The following is a 20167-nucleotide window of genomic DNA, read 5'->3' as shown; positions in this document are numbered from 1 at the left end:
GCATTCTGATTTGGTGTGATTTTCTGTAATGATCTGTGACTATTGCAAGGAAGTGTTTCTTTGATGAAAGGCAAGATCTATACATATATGGATTTAAGGATAAACATTAAAAATGTAGTTATTTATAATGCTGGTTTAATAATGTGGTTTTTAGGTTCTCTTCCAAGGTCTGTGACTTTACTAACCTTGGGTAGCTGAGTAGGTTTTCAGTACCAGGTGTGAACTTCCTCTTGTTGGGGGTGGGTGACTTAAGTTCAATTGGAGAGTTATTGGTTACCACCAAGGTATGTGTGCCACTATTGTAACCTTAAGGATATCAAGCCATGTTGGTCATTTTGGTTTTTTAATTCATAGGCATGATAGCAAAGTTGGATTATTAGTTGCTTCCTTCCCTTGGGAGCTTACATGGTGCCTTCTGGTGCCATGAGAGCTAGTCCTCAGGGAGGCAGATAACTTTTTAAAAGTAAGATAAGCTGTTACAATAGTATATTCTAAAGGGAAATATGTTTGGTACTCAAAGAATAGAATACAAACCCAGTTCTAGAAAAATGAGTGTTGCCATTAATAGATTTATTGGTGTCTTCTAACATTTTAAAATCAGTATCCAATAATAGACATCTGTAAACAACAATTCTTATTCACTAAGTATTTCCTTTGTAGAGATTGTTAAACTAGGAAGAAAAATAAAAGTAGAATTTTTCAACCAGTCATAGAAAGTTGAGTTTAAGGATAATGAGTAATAATGGCTGTGTAAGTGTTGAACTGTAAGGATGGAAAAATTCAGCCTAACTCTCCACTGACCCCAGGAGTAGGAAAAAGGCCACATTCTTGACTGATTACAACAGGGCGGTTTTACGACAGCACCTGTGAGGGGATGATCTTGTCACACTACCCAGACACCCTAGTGAAAGCAGACTTACTGAGCTAAGCGCGGGCTTGGATAGTTCAAATTAATTGGTCCGTACAGAATGCTATGAGATGATTGGTTAATGATGCACGGGCTTTGTTGTAACCCTATAAAAGCTGTCTAAACCCTGTACCCGGGTTCCCAGTCTCCACACTTCATGTGGAGTGTGGTTGCGGGCCCCAGTGCACTGGAATATAAAATACCTCATGCTTTTGCATCAAGACCGCTTCTCGTGAGTGATTTGTGTGTGGGGGGGACGCCTTTCCTGAGCTGGGGAGTGAAGTTCCACATCCTCCACGGGTCTTACAGAACAGATTTCCATCTATAAGAAATCAAGGATGAAGGTAGCAGATATCAGAATGAAGATATGCTATGCAGTGCTTGAGTTGATGACCATAAGAACTTCAGTGCTCATCTGGAGTCACTCACTGGAGAAGCACAATCCTAGTTAGTGCTTTAATGCTGCATTAAGGCAAGGAGAAATGTGGTTCTTAGTGGCCTGCAACTACCTAATGACATGCTGCCATACCCTTCTTCTAATTGTAGGAGATAGTTTATTGGAAATCTCATGTTTGAACTACTCAGACTCTGAATCCTATCTCTCTAGGGCCAGCTCAGCCCTTCATCCTGTCAGAGCACATAAAATAGAACAGCTTGCAATTTGCTGTGAAGGGGTCTTTGGGATGAAGCATTTTAATGTCCATAAAGAGTAGACAAGATCTTCATTTTTAAAGACTCCCATGGAACATTTCAAACTGCATGTGCCTTGGTGCCCTTTGCCAAAATTAATAGATTTAGGCTATGGAGTTAGAAGAAAGCTAAGCACTCATGCCTACCTATCATCCAATAGCATTTTACTATATTTTGCTATAGCTCATGTATCCTAAAACCAAGAATATATTAAATCAGAAAGGCTACTAATTTTAGACTTTTATAAGTTAATGTTCAGGGCCAATTCAGATGTATAGTAATATTTTAGAAATTAAATATCACATGCAGTGATCTACAAACTACATCAGGTTGATCTTACATGGCTGTTTTTTTTTTTATTTGTTTTTATTTGTTTGTTTTATTTTATTTTGCTTTGTTTTGTTTTTGTTTTTGTTTTCTTAGTTTTGGCTACTTATCAGTCAGAGATTGACTTGACCTGCCTTGCTGGTTTCAAAAAGCTATTCCAAGAGCACCGATAAAGCATAGCACAGAGGGACTACAGTGTAATAAAATACCAAGTATGTTACTTTGAATTCCTCTCATGTTCTGAGAACATGAATGTCTTAAGCTTTGATAGAACAGTGCAATTTTATATTTTCTGTTTGACTACTTTAAAAGGTTCATTGTCTTTTAATTAAACTACAAGGGGGAAGAGCGGAGATTAAAAGATGTAGTCTTATAAAAGGGGTGGCTTTTTAGCTACTAGTACATGAGCAAAGATACCACCTAAAGCAAGGTGGACTGCAGCAACAAGTTTTGTGCCTTGAAGCTTCTCCTTGTGACTGTAGCAGTAATTTGGAGTTAATTTGTTCAGTTCCTCAATAAAAGACTGTGTTCTGTATTGTTTGACTCTCCTAGAATCTATTTCCAGCTGTTCTTTCATCCTCCCTTTTATTCAGTTTAGTGTAGGAAACACAACTACAGGTAAAAGCAAGGTAAACCAGTTATGTGGTTAGGTGGGAATCTTAAGCCAGGCTTAGCATTAATCACTTGCTGTTTACTTTCCACAAAATTGCTACATCAAGGCAGTAGCAGGGGCCTTGATTCTCCCTCCCACTTTTTACTGTCAGCAACAAATGGATGCCCCCTCTCTTGCAGTCAATTCATACTCTTAGGTTGGGTGAATATTTGAATTTCTCTGGGAATATTACAGCGTGGTTCATTGTCTTGTTTTTCTTTGTCTGCATGAACACTTTTTTCTTTGTGTCTGTTTTTCTCCCTTTGCTTTCTACTCCCCACTTGTCCCCAAATCCTTTAAGCCAATGAGGCTGTGGTGACACCTTCTGGGCAGTGCTGGGAGTGACTTACAGCCATGAGTTCATTCCATGGTGGTGTTAGCATACCCAAGATGCGGTAAATAATGGTATATGTGGTCTGCTTCATCAGAAGAATTGATGCAGCATTGTACTTTTTCTTAGAATTTCTAGTACTTGCTAAATTCCAATGACATTTCTTACAAATGAGCACAGATTCATAATTAATGAAATAAAAAGCCAAGGGCCTACCTGCTTTAGCAATGATGGTTCAGGGTCAGGCTTGAAAATGAATGTTAACAAAATAAAGAACAATTATATGGTACTAAAATATTAGCATTGTATACTACTGCAAGTGTGTTTGCATGAATGTGTCTTGGGAGACGTGACAGTGTCCAGTTACATGCCAGTACCTTATAGCAGTAAGAATATGCTCAGTCTCAATGGAAACAGTGCCATCTGCCTCAGCTGTCCACTGCCTGGCAATGTTGAGTACAGGGCCTCCTGGTGCTGTTTCTGTCCACCCATGTCTCCATCAGTTTTCCCAGACAGGTTAAGATTACTCTATGCAGCTTCATTTGGAGTCCTACCCTTTTCTGAACAGACTCCATTATCCCCACTTCTACTTCAAAGCTGATCTAATTCTTATATTAAAATTTTTAATGTTTTTTTTCATACAGCACTGAATGATACAAGGTTATGGGTACCATTTTCTTCTCTTTTTCTTTTCCTTTCTCCTTTTCTTGTTTTTTCTTTTTCCTATTGTTACTGACTTTGTCTTGAATCATGAACAGACTCAAAGGTACAGCTTCTAGGGAAATCATAGCATAGTTCTGAAGTTGCTTCTGTTATCAGGGTATTAACAGAGCCTATGGAATTCAGTGTAAAATAATTCCCATGCTCTTCAGAATTGTCTGTCATCTTCACCAACTGAAGAGCAAATACGGAAGTGCCAGATGACCAAGGTGCAACTGGCGGTCATTGAAGCTGTAAAACCACCCATCTTTGTAATATTAATTAGGACAGTGACATGTGGCAAAGCATGGGACACTAAGCTTGACTTGGAGTATGACTGGAATGGTTGCATCTGCAACCTTTAAAGTAGCACCACATGCCTCATCTCAGCTTCATATGCCATTCTTCAGTGGAATATTGCTTATCTGGTGTGTAATATAAGCATTCATGTTTGGTACAGAACCCAATATTTTTATGACTGCTATGTAATAAAATCAAAGCATAGCCACATTAATTTCTAATTTTGATTTGCAAACAGATGGTAGACAGCTAGAGAAATAGAGTGAACAATAATGAAAATGGGGGAAATGCTTTCATGAAATTAAAAGAGAGCTGAAAATACCAAGGGTGTGAATAAGTAACAAAGTGTCGTGTAGTAACTGTGGAGATGATGGTTTTATTTGAAGTAGGGGGAGGGAGAGAAAGATAGAAGGAGGCAAAAACACAATTTGGTCTAAAATTGAATTTCTCTGATAAGGCATTTCAGAAGCGGCTTGTCTTATTCACTCAGCAGCAAAATAATCATATGCGCTTTAATAATCTTTATTTTACAGGAGTGTGTTGCCAGGGTAACAGAGTGTAAGCAGGGGAACAGCACCTTGCAGATCACAAAGGCAAATCTGTGGAAAGAAATTTCACTGAGTTTCTCTTTCCCTTACCACTGTAATAAAGACTCTTATTTTTCCTGCACTATTTAATAATCGCCCATAAACATCCTCTTCCCTTTCCCATTTCCATATCTGCTAAAACATGGACAATGGCGTAAATCTGGAACTGCCAAGCTCAGTGGGCTAAGCAAAAAAACAGATGTGATATCTTTAGCATTTTTATGTAATTATATTTATTACTATTTTACCCCATCTCCATCCTTCCCTTCCAATCTTATTGTTATTTCCTCTTCTCTTTAACCAGTCTGATGGTAATATTCCAAGTAAAGGGGGCTCGAGGTGGGAGTTTGTATTTGGCTACATTAATCAACATTTATTAGCTGAGCTTGCCTGCATGGAGGTTTGAAAGGAGAGACTGCAACTGAAGAGGGTAAACTGAATTACGGCAAATGGAGTGACAAGCACTCAGGCCAAAAGCTGCAAAAATAATCTTTTCTTTATACCGTGAACACAGAGCGTGGGGGAGAGGGAAGGAAAGAGGGAGAGAGTGACACAGATAGACAAACAGAGAGGGAGGGAGAGAGACAGGGGACACATAGAGACAGAAGCAGACAGACACACACAGAAACAGAGACAGACATGCACAGAGAGACAGAAAGGGGAGAGAGAGGTAGAGGGAGTGAGCTAGTGAGACAGAGCATAAGCACCTTTAGGTTCTTTTGGTTTTCTATGGGCCCTGCTTCTAGGAATCAGAAGATCTGAAATTAACAGTGAAAGGTCCCAATGCCTTTTCAAATGAGATAAGCAAAACTGGCAATCTGAAGGTACTTCCTGATCACCTGATGTTTCTCAGTATTCACTCATCATCATTTTAGCCAAGGACCCTAGCCTTTGAGGGTAAATTTAGGGGGAAATAAGGACCTTCATGAAATTAAATATAAAGATATTCTCCAAATAGTCTATGTTCACACAACTGTTGAAGGTTTGACTTTGGTAAAAAATTTCAGGTTAAGGACATCTGGCTTTCTTTTCCATTTTTATACTGTAGGTAACATGATTTTAAAAAGGAACTCAGCCTGTTTATTGTAGCTGAGGCCCAAAGACAAAAGGTTTCAAGGTGAAATGTGAAGACACAGTCTAGTTGGTGAAGAAAGCAGTTGTCTGGTTCTTAAGCTCCAGTCACGTCAAGGCTCCTCAAGGACTGTGAAGCAGTAACCCAAAGAAACAGGACTTTAGAGAGAGCCTTCCTGACTGTCCTGTCATCCCTTCTAAAGGGAAGGAAGGAGGCGCATCACCCTCATCTTAAACAGTTTGATAAATGGCCCACTCCAGGCAGGACCTACTCTCTGATGGATGCCTGAGCAGTCCAGAGAGCATGAGACTGACCAGCTGCTCTAAAGGGAAATGACAGAGAATGAGTGACTTCCCTCTTAAGAGTTTGTTGCATTGTTTACATCTTGAATCAGAGATGGGGCATATGAATAAGAAATATGATACAAAGTGGTCTTAGTCCCACGGTCTTCCTGGAGTGTTGTGATAGCAACATCAGGTCCATCTGTCCTCCAAGGTACTACAACAGAGAGAAAGAAGGTACTTCCACTAAATGAAGGTCTGAAACAGAATCAGGTAATACTCTCACAAAGGCCAGCCCATTGCAGGGGTGAACTGGGAAAGGAAGTTTCTGGTACTGTCCTAGACTAAGTGTATTAGTATTTCATGTATTTCATACTTTGATTATTAAACTAAAACATGATATTTGCCTTAAATTTCATGTGTAGGCATGAGAAACCAGAGAAAGAATATAGTTATATAGATGGTATGTAAAATGATTGTTTTTTGTTGTTGTTATTGTTGGTTTTTTTTTTTTTTTTTTTTTTTTTTTTAGACAGAGTTTCTCTGTATTGTCTTGGAGCCTGTCCTGGAACATGCTGGCTTTGAACTCACAAAGATCAGCCTGCCTTTGTCTCCCAAGGGCTGGGATTAAAGGTATACACTACCAATGTCTGGCTGTACAATGAGTTTTAAAAGTAAGATTTTTAAATGGAAAAAAGATATATGCTTAAAGAAAAAAAAGGTTTCTTCTACTTGAAGTCATTTAATTTATGTAACATAAATTTTAATAGAAAAACAGATTAAAGATGATTGAGATGAGCTATACATATCACAAAGGAATGGAATCTTATGTAGATCCATTGTTTATTTCCTTTCTCTGTTCTGGTCATCCTATCCATACTTGAGTCCGTGTGAAGGTAATAAAGCCAAGCAAAAGTTGTATTGCTTGAGAAGTTTTCACAGGTTCCTTTCCTCCACATGATTTTACATCTCCTCACAAGTCGACCTACAGACCTTCTTGGTTTAGTGTGTGGTGACTTTTGCTTTCTTTCCTCAGACTTCAAGCATGGATATTGAACTCAAGAGGCCTTAATCAGAAACTGGATCATGTACTACAAAACACATGACAGCTAATGGTTGTATTTGTAGAAGGATCAAATTAACTTCTTAGTGCAGAGAAAAACACAGCAAAGCATTGTGTGTTAATGCTATGTTTTTAAAGGTGAACATACCAGTCTTTCAAGACTGTTAAATATGTAAAAGAACCTCTTAAACATTGTTCAAATTTATATTATTATCATTTTTGCTTTCCACATTTTTTTCTGGGAATACTCTGGCTTCTGAATTTTGGCAGGACCTGTTTGGGCTGTAGCTATCCTTCCATCTTTTAAAAAATGTCTCTACTAGGGCTGGAGAGAGGGCTCAGAGGTCCTGAGTTCAATTCACATCAAATACATGGTGGTTCACAACCATTTATAATGAGATCTGATTCCCTCTTATAATGTGCAGGCTTGTATACATAATACATGTCTGTATATGTATAAAATAAATAAGTCTTTTGAAAAGTGTCTCTACTATGCTGGGCTCCCTTAGAATGTTCATAAGTAGTATGATGAAGAGTGAGATGCTAGCCAAGATGATGGTACATACCTATAATCCCACCACATGGAAGGTAGATACAGGAGGATTTTAAGTTCAAAACCACCGTGGTCTGCATTGACGGCAGGCCAGTCAGGGCTACATATCAAGACCTGTGTGTGTGTGGGGGGCAAAAAGTAAGATTTCAAAAAAAAATGTTATAATAGTAGCCATAATATAAAAGCAATAGAACCCATTGGAAATATTATGCAGAAGTAGCTGCCTGTGGGTGTCCTGGGCATGACCAGGAATGATCATGATATGAATGTTGCTATGTGTAAATTAAGTTTCATGTAACACTTCATGATTCAAGGAACTAGGCTTGGTAGAGCATGCCTTCAATCCCAGCACTTGAGAGGCAAAAGCAAATGTATTTCTGTGAGTTCAAAGCCAGCCTGGTCTACAGTGAGTTCCAGACCAGTTAGGGACACACAGTTAGAACCTTGATTCAAAACAACCAAAACACACACACACACACACACACACACACACACACACACACACACACACACACACAAACACACACACAAAGATTCAGTGAGATCCCAGGACACTTTCTACAGAAAAGTATTCTTTTTCCTTGGCCTGAACATGGATTAAATATTATAATTAACACACAAAACCCAAAATACTTTCTAAAGTAATTCATACAAAGGATTTAATGCATTTATACTAATACTTTTCATTAGTTGAAAAAGATGTTATCTATAGTTTACAAAGTAACTTATATTGCAATCTATGAAAATGTGTTTTATATAAGTGCAGAATTGTACTTGCTTCAAAAGTTAGTTGACAGAGATATCACCTAAAGTTGTTGTTGAAACATGTAATTAAGGAGACTGACTATTGGTGATTTGTAGCTATGCTTATATTTTTGTTACTGTCATAACATAGCAGAATAATGTCTCATCTGTTCAGGTCTTGGTTCTGCCACTTAGCTTTTTGTGTCTCTTCCCTATCTATAAATAGAAACAGTATTTCCTGTTTAAATATTCAAGTCATTGCAAAGATCAAGATAAGGGGAAATACATCTGTAGCTGTAGTTATATGTACATCTCCATGTTTATAGTATTCTCTTGTAACAAAAAGTTATATAAAATATGGAAATGCATTGATACAGAGCTATCTATAAAACATGCAAAATTTTATTACAAATGGATACTTCCATGTGGTTTTCAACTTGCAAATGTATTCAGTGCTGCTTGCTTGAGACCTAATTGTTGAATGAAGGTATAATGTATTTTCAGTCAACAAGAAGACTAGTTGGGTCTTGACAATTATAGACAGTTTGTAGATTTGAGGGAAAAGCAAGAATTTTAGTAGTTTTCATTAAGTCAAGAAAATGGAATCAGAGTTATTAGGTCATAGGAAAGAATGAGTCTTATTCAGAAGAATGCTGAAAGAACTAAAAAGAACTTTCTTGAATATTCCATTTACACTCTTTACCTCGCATTTGTGCTTTTTTTGGTGACAGATATTATTATCTCAGTGGTAAATAAAATAAAATGCTTAGACAAGAGACGTTCACCTTGTTCATTTATGATAAAATGAAAAGGGCATAGCAACAATGAGAGACTAATATAATTCATTACATAAAATATACAAACTTTTAAAAGGCAAGCTAGGGACTAATTTGCTCATCTACTCCACAGTGGAAATACATTTCTAGACCAGTGTAATATGACTGATCCTGAAGCTCCCCCTAATCCACATCTTTTTTTCGCTCTTTCCTATGCAACCCTTGCACCTTAAGTGTTGAGCATATTTGATTATTATGATGCTGGTAAAGACAGTGTCCAAGCTATGACCTTGCCTGTGGTAATAATGTAGCCAATCATGTTACTTCCAAATGTAGCTCAAGTCAAATATTTTCTGCCAAACAGAATAAGAGGTTTCCAGGAACAAAAGTAGATTATATTGATGATGCACTTCCAAAACAGTAAACTAAGGACATGTGACATGAGGTCAGAATGCTAAAGGCCTTTGACACACTATGCTTGTTCATGAAACTATTTTTTACAAAAAGTGTCACGTATTTTCTTCCTTTGGAGAATGCTTGTTCATTGCATCTTCCCTTACAGAACCTTTGTTTCCTTGCCACAAAATAATCCAGGGCACTGACATTCAGGCTGGCAAGGAAGGCCTGAGTAATAACTTTTGTTTTGTCATTGTGTTAACACTTTATAATATCCTTTATATGAATGGCATAGGAGACATTTTTCAAAGAGTAAAATAAATGTATTTCCAATTTACAAGTTGGGAAAAATGTTTCCATGTTCTATGTGAGTAAAATAATTCCCTTTGTTGAATTCATGATTTTTAATCTTTATTTTGTAATCAGAATCTATATAGTAGGGTGAAATAAAAATTTTATCTTACTGTTAATATGCTCAAGTTAAACATTGATGATATGAACTGTCTACCTATTTTAAAACTGGTTAACTGTGTAATTAGTAAGACTAACTAGAAAACTGGATTTCAACTTTAGTCTTCTGATTCTCAGTATACTAGAGATACACACTTGTAGTAATCAGGAGGGGTTTGTGCCTATTGTGTTTGAAATGTTTGCTGACTTATATAGGATCTCTAGTAATTTGAGGGTGGATTTGAAATGACCTACTTCACTGTAATTCCTATTAGTAACTCCATTGAAGTGTTAAATGATAAATCCTTTGAAATTTTTTTCCTTAGGTAATCCTAACTTAAGTATGTAATGAAAATAGCTCTCTAAGGTGGTGTGTGTGTGTGTGTGTGTGTGTGTGTGTGTGTGTGTGTGTGTGTGTGAGAGAGAGAGAGAGAGAGAGAGAGAGAGAGAGAGAGAGAGAGAGAAAGCTTGTCATTCTAAGGAGCAAGAATGTTATTTAAAGCTGCAGTTGACATTTTCCTATATAATGCAAGGATTTATGAAAATGCCTTTTCATTTTGAGGCATGCATATAAGATTCAAACATAATCACAAGACTTAAACAAATGATCCAGATTCTTACACCAAAACAGAGTAACAACACATCTTTATCCTCCACAAAGTGCCACGATGAGACAAAGGTACTCCAATTGTGATTAATCTCATCAGTAATAAAATAGATTATACCTAAATATTAAGAATATTTACTTCTAGAATATCAGATAGTGGTGTTGCCTCCTAACATGGAGTGGCTGACTACTGTTCTCCATCGACAGTAAAGACAAGGAGCTAATCACCAGCACTAAAGGCAAGGGTGTTTGGTAGAGTTTGGTAGAGCATTAGAGCTGAGAAGGGATACAAAGAAGGAGCACAGGAAGTGGGTTCTTGAACCTGCCCTCCATCCCTCTTTCTCTCTCCCACACCCTCTTCTGCCTCTGCAGCTCCCCATCTCCAGGGAAGGAGTGAGTATCTTGATGGCTTTCATTTTCTAATCAAGAAGCATTGTCTCTTCCATGTGTAGTGAGCTGATAGCCTAGATGCACTGGTTCAGTCTTGCATGGAGAAGGTCTTGAGTTGTGCTGCCTGGTGAAGGTCTGCTTTCTCGTTTGAAAACCTCCCTTAGCTGAGAAAGAGTGCACTCATCTAATGTACCCTAATTTTCCCCAGGAAGTTGTTTTGATTTAAATGAATCTTGATATTTTCAAAAGCTAAAATTAGATGATTTACGTTTCCCCACCATAGTAACCTGGATTATCCCTCCTTTTGAAATGGAAACTGTTCTAACCCTATAACCTCAACATCACTGTGAGTAAAACTCTTTCTAATTATATGACTGTGTGGTAGGCTCATTAGCATTGCTAATCAGCTGACTGTGGAGGGCTTGTGTCTTCAGTTCTAATGCTCATACACTAGCCATCAACACAATTGCAGTTCTGGATGAGTACTTAGATGCCACTGTATTTAAAAGTACAAATATAAATTTTTCAGTGCATACCACCAAAATTTCAGGAAAAGCATATATAATTTTACTAACGAGTTTTCATATAATTTTGTGTCACTAAATTGAGTTTCCATACAGCACCTTATATCTAAAATGTTCGTGGTACTTAATTCTATATGACACTGGAGTTTTAGCTTAAAAATGAGAAAAGACTTCCTCTTGGTTTTGCTTATTTTTATTTCTTCTGTGACTGAACGGCAATCATTTCTAGGGGAAAGGGTTTTTTTTTTTTTTTTTTTTTTTTTATCTATGGCAAAGAATAGCCGATGATTTCTGAAAATCACCTTCAAAAGCCCTGTGTGAGATCACCATGATTGTCACAAATGAATATTTATTAAATGTCCACTGGGCCCTTGACATTATACTAGGTTTTTCAGAGATTTTGCTGAAGGCAGACAATAAAAGAGAGAAGCTTTATATGACTATAATTTTAGATATATATGTATAAGGAAATAATTGCATAACTGGATTATATGTATATTTTTAATATACATATAATATGCTCCTAATGTGCTCCTAATATATGTGAACATGGTAGAAATATAAAAAGAGGTATGTATGAAGCATTTTCCTATACTGTATTTTCCTATACTTATGTAAATCTTCAAGTTAATAAGTTATCAAAAATGAGAGAAACTATAACAATAGCAAATGATTAGGAATAATCTTATGTTGATGTCATTCCACACTGCCTTATTTAGTAGACCCTGCTATGTACTGTAAAACTACTAAAAGAACAAAAGAGTTTGAAGAGGATATGAGTCAAAATAAGGTCTTTGAAAAGCCCTTGGCAATAAAAGGATGGAGCAAGAATCTCATGGTAAGAAAGATGCTTAGTAGGTATATGTAGGACAAAGCGAAAGACCTAGATGCAGAATCACGATGCATAGAATAAGAGTCAATGTGAGAAAATCATGTTCATCTAAATGAAGTACATAAAATATGAACTCCAAAAATTTATAATGAATGATCTGTGAAATAAAAGTTTGAGAAAATGAATAAATGAAGGAAAAAAGTATAATTTATTCAATCAATCAGTCATCGCATCCATTATATATTTCTTTCTGACAGCTGTGCTAGAGGCTATGTGAAGAATAAAAGTTTTGTAAGAAAATTCTTGGATAGAAAATATAGTTCGAACTTGAAAAGACTCCCACTGCTCAACATACAGAACTGTAAGCAAAATGAGACACTGTTTTGGGTGAATACCCGAGCTTCTGAGAAACCAAGGACATTTTCAATCCCTAAAAAAAATGGAAACGTTTTTTAAAAATAGAGTACTAAGCCTGATAGTGTTATTGACTAACTTGGGAAGGGAGGTGAAGGGATATCACCCCATGGATATAAATGGAATTTCCAACTAAGACGGAGACTCAAGATTTTGGAGCCTCCATGATTGGGAGAGTTGCAGTTGAAACAATAGCATTAAGAACCTTGGAAGCATTATGTAAGTACTAGGATTTCTAGAGTCAGGTTTACACACACACACACACACACACACACACACACACACACACACACACACACGGCCTGGGCTTTGTGACTGACTACGAATAGACACAGCTCCCCCTGAGAACTTCTAATCATTATAGGCATACTCTTTTAGAGAGTTGAGGTTTACATGTGAACTCCTATCTAGTATATCTGCTGAGAAGTAACATGGAGTACAGAGCTCTAGTCCTCCTGATGAACTCTGTAGAACTAAGATGAAAACCATTGTAAAATATCCACCCCATCTCAGGCTACACTACACTCCTTCAGAAAATACACAACTTAGCATGACTACAAGTCCAATAATAGTCAAGGAAATAGCCGAAATGAGCAAGAGTTGGCAGACCCTAGTGCACACCAGAATTAGCCTTTAATAATGATTAATGAAAGAGAATATAAACAGGAAAGTATAAAAATACTCTTTAAACATTGAAAGTTAGAGGATATCTTAAGTTGAAAAATACAGCTATAAGGAGCAAATTAACAATGGGAATATAGCTCTCAGGAAATTATCCTGAACATGAAACTGAGTATGACATGCATCTAAGAGGCTCCAAGGGAAACCGTGGAAGAATGAAGGAGATATGTTTAATGGTTAAGTGACATAGACTTCTTCTGATAGTTCTTGTTGGTTTGGTTTTAGTTTTGGTTGGTTGGTTATTTTGTTTTGTGCCTTTTCTGTGTGTGTTCTATACATCTATTCTGTGTGGGTGCCCTTGAACATGTGCATATAGGCATGTAGAAGCCACAGATTGACATCTAATTCCACAATTGTTCTTGACCTTGTAATTTTGAGACAAGGCCTCTTATTAAACCAAGAGCCAATTGATTGAGATGGCCAATGTTTAGGCATTTGTTTACCTCTGCCTCCAATCTCTCCCCAAGGATTATAAACATACTCCTTCATGCCCAACTTTATATGTGGGTACTGAGTATCTGAACTTGAGTTTCTTTCTTCCCCCTTTCTTTCTTTCTTTCTTTCTTTCTTTCTTTCTTTCTTTCTTTCTTTCTTTCTTTCTTTCTTTGGTTTTTCTTTTCTTTTTCTTTCCCACTGTATCTTTGATCAGGTTTTCATTCAAATAGGCCGTCTCTATGTACTCCATGGAATGAAACATTTAAGCAGCAGGCTTTTTCTCTTCTGTGGTAGGTTTCTTCTCTGCTGGTTTCTTCCCAGCTGCTGGTTTCTTGGTAGTTGCAGCCTTTTTCCCTGCAGGCTTCTTCAGCTTCTTGACATCCACAGGCTTCTTTTATTTCTTATTCTCTGCAGGCTTCTTGTCTGCTGCCCATTTCTCTGATTTGGCTACCAGTGCTGCTGCTGCTGCTACTGCTTCTAGTTTCTTCACTCCGAGTTTGTGATTTCTGGCCTGGTGAAGAAGGGTATTCCTGTGCATAGTCTTTGTGTAAGGGTTCAGCTTCAACATGCTTCTCAGAGGATTCTTCTTCAAGACTCTATGATGAATCTTCTTGTGTGATACTCAGAAGGCTCTTTGGATCTCTGGGCTTTTCAAGATTCTGCTAAGGTCTGTGGTCATCATCTTGTGCATGGGAAAGTTCTAGTTACTCTTGAGGGAAGCAGCCTTATGCCAAGTGCCATACAACTCATCTAACTTCCAGAAAGCACTCTCAGTCCAAGTACAGAAACGTCCCACATGCCCACCAGGAGAAGTTTCAAAATGTTCAGCTTGCTTACATTAAGTAGAGTAATACCAGAGATGTTTCTGTAGGCCTTGATGATACCATTAACTTCATTGTAGATGATGCAGGATCCCCTGTGCTGGAAACATCTTTGGTTTCTCATTTTGCCTTTGCCAGCTCTCATTCTCTGAGAGGCATGGACCTTTTTGGTGTCATTCCAAGCTTTAAGTTTCTTAAGCAGCTGAACAGCCTTCTTGGTGTTCTTGTAACCTTCAACCTTATCTTCAACCACCAAAGGGAGTTCTGGAACTTCCTCAATACGATGACCTTTAGACATCACCAAAGCTGGTAAGGCTGAGGCAGCCAGGGCAGAACAGACGGCATAGTGCTTTTGGGCTGTGTTCACTTTGCAGTGCCAAGGACACCATGTTTTCATTGGCACAAACATGTGGCCTCCCCAGCACATATTTCCAAAGGCACCCTGGCCAGAACAGTGGGTCCCACTACTTTGGACTCTGGGAATTTGAGCCACAGCTCTGACAGTACCCCATGACTCAGCACCGGTCTAATGACCTCTAATTCGCTCACAGCATAGGGCTGTCTGTTTGTGTGACCAGAGTTCACAATATCCGGTAGAATGGGAGCTTTAAACACAGCTGGCAAAATGACATTTTTGCCTGATGACTCTCCTTTTTCAGAGTACACTGAAATGAGGGGACAGGCATAAGCCATGATGGGGAGACAAGGCCATGTTCCTCTCAACCCTTTTCATCCCACAGGAAAAGGCTTAATTTTGGTTTTTCAAGACAGGGTTTCTCTGTGTGGCTTTTTAGACCATGCTGGCCTCAAACTTACAGAGATCCTCATGCTTCTGCCTCCTGAGTACTGTGATAAAGGCGTGTGCCACCACCACCTGACTGTTCATTCTTTCTTTTTTTGTTTTTGTTTGCTGTTTTTCAAGACAGGGTTTCTTTGTATAGCCTTGGCTTTCCTGGAACTCACTCTGTAGACTAGGATGGCCTTAAACTCACAGAGATCTGCCTGCCTCTGCCTCTGCCTCTGGGATTAAAGGCCTGCACCACCAGGCTAAGTGTTCTTTCTTATATTAACCAATTCTTCACACACTAAGCCAACTTCCCAATCCCCTTCCTGCAAAGTTTGTAAATATCTAAGTTTTTAGAATAAATTACTGTTTATCTTTAACTTCCTTTGTCCCGGATTGATACACGGTTTTGCCTAACCTATTACTCAAGAATAAGGCTGTTATAAAGACATTGTCATAACAAACTCGTTTATAGTGTGTGAGAAATAACTGAAGAATGTACTCAAATACTGGAGATGGGAAAAGTCAACTGCAGGTGTTTAGCAGCCTCAGAGAGATAAAATTACAGTAAACATTAGTGATTGCCAAGGATGGAAGGACAAGGAAAAGAAAGGTTGTGAATACCAATAGAAGGAATTTGTATTGATAAAACAGTCTGTCCTAATTGCAGTGGAGTTTATGGTAAATTTTATGGAGTTTTGTGATAAATCGTATGTATTCAGAAATTTCACAGAATTGCTAAGAGAAGGATAGTGGCAGGTGATTATTTTAAATTTGATAAACTAAATTTTACATAGACTAAAAGAAAGAGGGGTATTAAAGCTAAAGCCACTAACCACATAAATATACGTTTTAACCCAAAAGGAAGGTAAAACATTTCTAAAGGCATACAGTAAAAGCTACAAGTGAAGAAAAAAACTGACAAAACTGTAAGGAGAGGGAGAGAAATATGCCAAACTATTTGGAATTTATTTAGCGCATTTCAGTGAATTTTGGAGGGGAATGGGAAATACGTTGACAGTGTTAGGGAGCTGGAGGAAGGGAGTGAGAGATGGGTAAGACCAAGATACATTGAATTCATGTATGAAAATTCCAGAAAAAGAATAAATTTTCAAGCAAAAAGAAGAAAAGAGATTGCTGGTATGTCAAAAGTAGTACTGTGAGCACTTTGTCTAATGACAAAGAAAAGAGACCTCAAGAAATTATAACATTACTTCCTATATTTCCAAAATTTGGCTTTTCTATAAAACATAGAAGCGAAACAATAAAATTGTATTAAGAATGAATTTATTAGATGAGATGTTAGATTGTACAAAATTGATATTATTTTAATTGCTTATTTTGTTTTTTGAGACTATAGTATGATTACATTTTATCCCTTTTATTTCCTCCATTCAACTCTCCCATATATTCTTTCCTGCTTGCTTTCAAATTCATAGCCTATTTTCATTTATTACTGTTGCATAAACACACACACACATTCAACCACCACTTTTTTCTTTTCTCTTTTTTCCTTTATTTAAATTTGAAACAAGGTTGTTTTACATGGTCAATCCCAGTTCCCTCACCCTCACATCCTTCTCCATTACCTCCACCAAACCCCAGCCCATCTCCTTTCTGCTCCCCAGGGAGAGTGAGGCCTTCCATGGAGAGCCCTCAAAAAAGTCTGTCATATAATTTGGGGTAGGGCCTAGGTTCTCCCCCATGTGTCTAGGCTGAGAAAGTATCCCTCTATGTTTGATGGACTCCCAAAGTCCATTAGTATACAAGGGTTAAATACTGATCCATTACTAGAGGCCCCATAGACTGTCCAGTCCTCCTAACACCCACATTCAGGGGGTCTGGGTCAATCCTATGCTGGTTTCCCAGCTATCAGACTGGGGTGCATGAGCTCCCCTTGTTCAGGTCAGCTGATTCTGTGGGTTTCTCCAGACTGGTCTTGACCCCTTTGCTCATCATTCTACCCTCTCTGTAACCTTATATGCCATCCTTGAGTCTCCATCTAATAGCTGATGGAAGCAGAAGCAGACACTCACTACACTACTATCAAGGAATCTCTTTGCAGCACACAGAGACCATTACAGACAACAACAGCCAATCAAAACGCAGAGTCCTAGTCCCAATGGGTCCACTATACAACTCCTACACCTAAAGCTTGGGGTTGATGTGGTATGGGTCAGCAGAAAGTTTCTAAGAACCAGGGCATCAGGGAGTTTGCTGAGAGATTGAAACTCCTAGCAATGTCAACCTTGATAGTATTTTAACTAACATAATTGAAATTATAAACATTACCCATAGAATAAACCTTTGAAAATTTTATACCGATAAATCTGATTATTGTAATTAACCACATTAGTAAAGTAAGCTAGGTACTTAATATCTAATTTATACACATTCTTCTTTAGTCAACACTATTTAATATAAGCAATTTTTAAAAATTAAAAACTTTGTCATGCTAACAGAAGACAAAAAATAATTTAAAAATGCTCTTAAAGAGAGTAAGGTAACAATCATGAATACAAGAAAAGAGGATATGAAAGTATTTAAGTGTGAGCTTTAGAAATGGTTCAGTTGGTAAAATCCCAGCTGCCCATCCACAAAGGAACACACACCCACACAAATACACAAATACATATAAGTATATGTTATATAGTTTATTACATATGTATGTATACAAAATATTCTAATCTTACCAGATTAAAATACAATACTAGTTTTTTTTTAAAAAATTATCTAAATTCTACTTATAAGAGGTGTGTTTATAATATTAGGATGCAGAGATATTTAGAAATATGTTTGAGACAAATGATAATAACAAAACTAATATATGTTGATATTAAACCCAATATTGTTGAAGACAAAAGCTTTATTAAAAGTAAGACTACAGAGTATAAAATGAAAATTCATAAAGTTACACAAAAGACAATGCATATGTTCTTGTTAACAAAGCCAAAAGCTAATACAGCAAAAATTGACAGCATTTTAAGAGTAAAATGACAATTCTACTATCCTAATGAGGAATTTAAAACCCTCACCTAAAGAACTGCTTAAAAATACAGACTACTAGAAAAGTAAAAGGATTAGAACAAAATACTTTTTAGATGTGATCTTGCAGATAGATGTGGCACAGTTGATCCTGTAGTTAATAGATGTGTTTTTCAAATAAGTGTATATTATTTATGAGAACATGGTATTTTCCTGAACCCAAAGAGGATCTCAACATATGTTTTAAAGGGGCATTTTCATACTAAGTTCTGACCATAATGTAGTAAAATTAGAAATCAAAACAAAAGATGATTCCAAACATCCTTAGGTATGGGAATTTTCAAAACACTCTTCTAAGACACAAGATAGATATAAAATTGTAATAGAATTTGAAAAACTACTTAGACTATAACAAAATTAATATATAATTTCAAATCCTATTAGGTGAAGAAGCTGTTTGAAAAAAGAAACCTAAAGAAAAAGTAAATAAAATGTAGAAACTGTTGAATTAAAAAATAAAATTGGAAAGTTATTTTTAAATCATCAATGTAATAGACAGGCATGAAGCAAAGCTGATAGGAAGGAGTCCACAAAGAACTAGGAATGATGAACAAGAAGGGAGATATCTATGATTGGTGATTTTAAAATAGAATATAATTTACTGACCTGAGTTATCCCAGGGAACCTGTTGCCTGAATGTGAATTATGTTTATCAAGTACCATTGCTATGTCAAGAGTGACTTTTTGTGAGTAAATTGCATTGGACTGGAAGATTAGAAATAAGATTACAACAGGATAGAAATTATAGCTTTAAACTTCCCAAAGTGCATTGACTAGAAACTATGCCTGTAGAGTTATTCCAGGATGTATCAGTGCCTGCCGTACCCACCCAGTGTGATATTGTTCACTCACATCTGAGGTTAGCTTCTCAGCAGTAATGATCAGATACCTGCCACTTGATGACTAGTCCTGCTTAAGAGAAATGCCTGCTATTGCTATGTCGACATGCTCTGTAGCTATGTATCCTGACCTTTATGCCACACATGCCTGTAATAATTACATGAATCTAATTGTTGAGCTAAAAAGCATCCTCAATGGGCATAATTACTTTATGCCAGTAAATTGAAAACTTCAGATGCAACAATTGCCTGAAAAATAAAAGTTTTCCAGATGTATTCAGGAATAAGTAGAAAACCAAGCCAACCAGGGCTACATAACAAGAGCTTGTCTTTAAAAAAAGAAAAGAAAAAGAAAAAAGAAAAGAACTACAAATTTATTTTTGTGCTTATAAAATTTAAAATAATTTCTATTCATTGGAAGGCAGTATTGTTCTTTGTTACTTGTCTTATTGCTATAGCAAAAGAAAGAAGGAAGGAAAGAAAAGAAAAAAGAGAAAATATATGATAAAAGCAAAGGGTTTATTTTGGCTCACACTTCCAAAGGTAGGCCAGGTAGATTGAAATGAACAATGGATTTGTGAAGCAAATAGGAGGCATAATACAGAGACACGATAAAAGATTGTAATGGGTCTGTAAGGTCAGGTGTATTCTTTAGGTCACTCTTTCTCTTATTTTTCTTTTTAATCGGATACATTTACATTATGACTCAAAACTGGGGAAAAATTGTCACAAAATATCATGCTGCCTTTGCCAAACATTGTTCCCAGAAAGTGAAGAGTGGTTGCTTGAGTGTAAGTGTAAGTAGCTGTGTGTGATGAAACTACATCCCTATGAATGTGTGTTGTGCATGTTAGAAATGATGACATGTGGAAAAAAGGATCATGAGTCAAGATGAGTCCAAGCAACAGAGATCCTGTCTCAAAAATTAAGAGTGTGTGCATATAAGTTGGCTTTTCAGATTAAGTAT

The 20167-nt window shown here is 37.0% G+C and overlaps 1 pseudogene; it reads right to left on the bottom strand.

Moving 5' to 3' along the window:
• Positions 1-13955: 13955 nt before the first annotated feature.
• Positions 13956-15252, bottom strand: LOC127234506 (60S ribosomal protein L4-like; annotated as a pseudogene).
• Between the last annotated feature and the right edge of the window lie 4915 nt (positions 15253-20167).

Source organism: Phodopus roborovskii, unplaced genomic scaffold (genome assembly GCF_943737965.1).
Source record: "Phodopus roborovskii unplaced genomic scaffold, PHOROB, whole genome shotgun sequence".
NCBI lineage: Eukaryota > Metazoa > Chordata > Mammalia > Rodentia > Cricetidae > Phodopus > Phodopus roborovskii.
The sequence above is the reverse complement of the archived record's forward strand: the minus strand, read 5'-3'. Positions and strand labels throughout refer to the sequence as shown.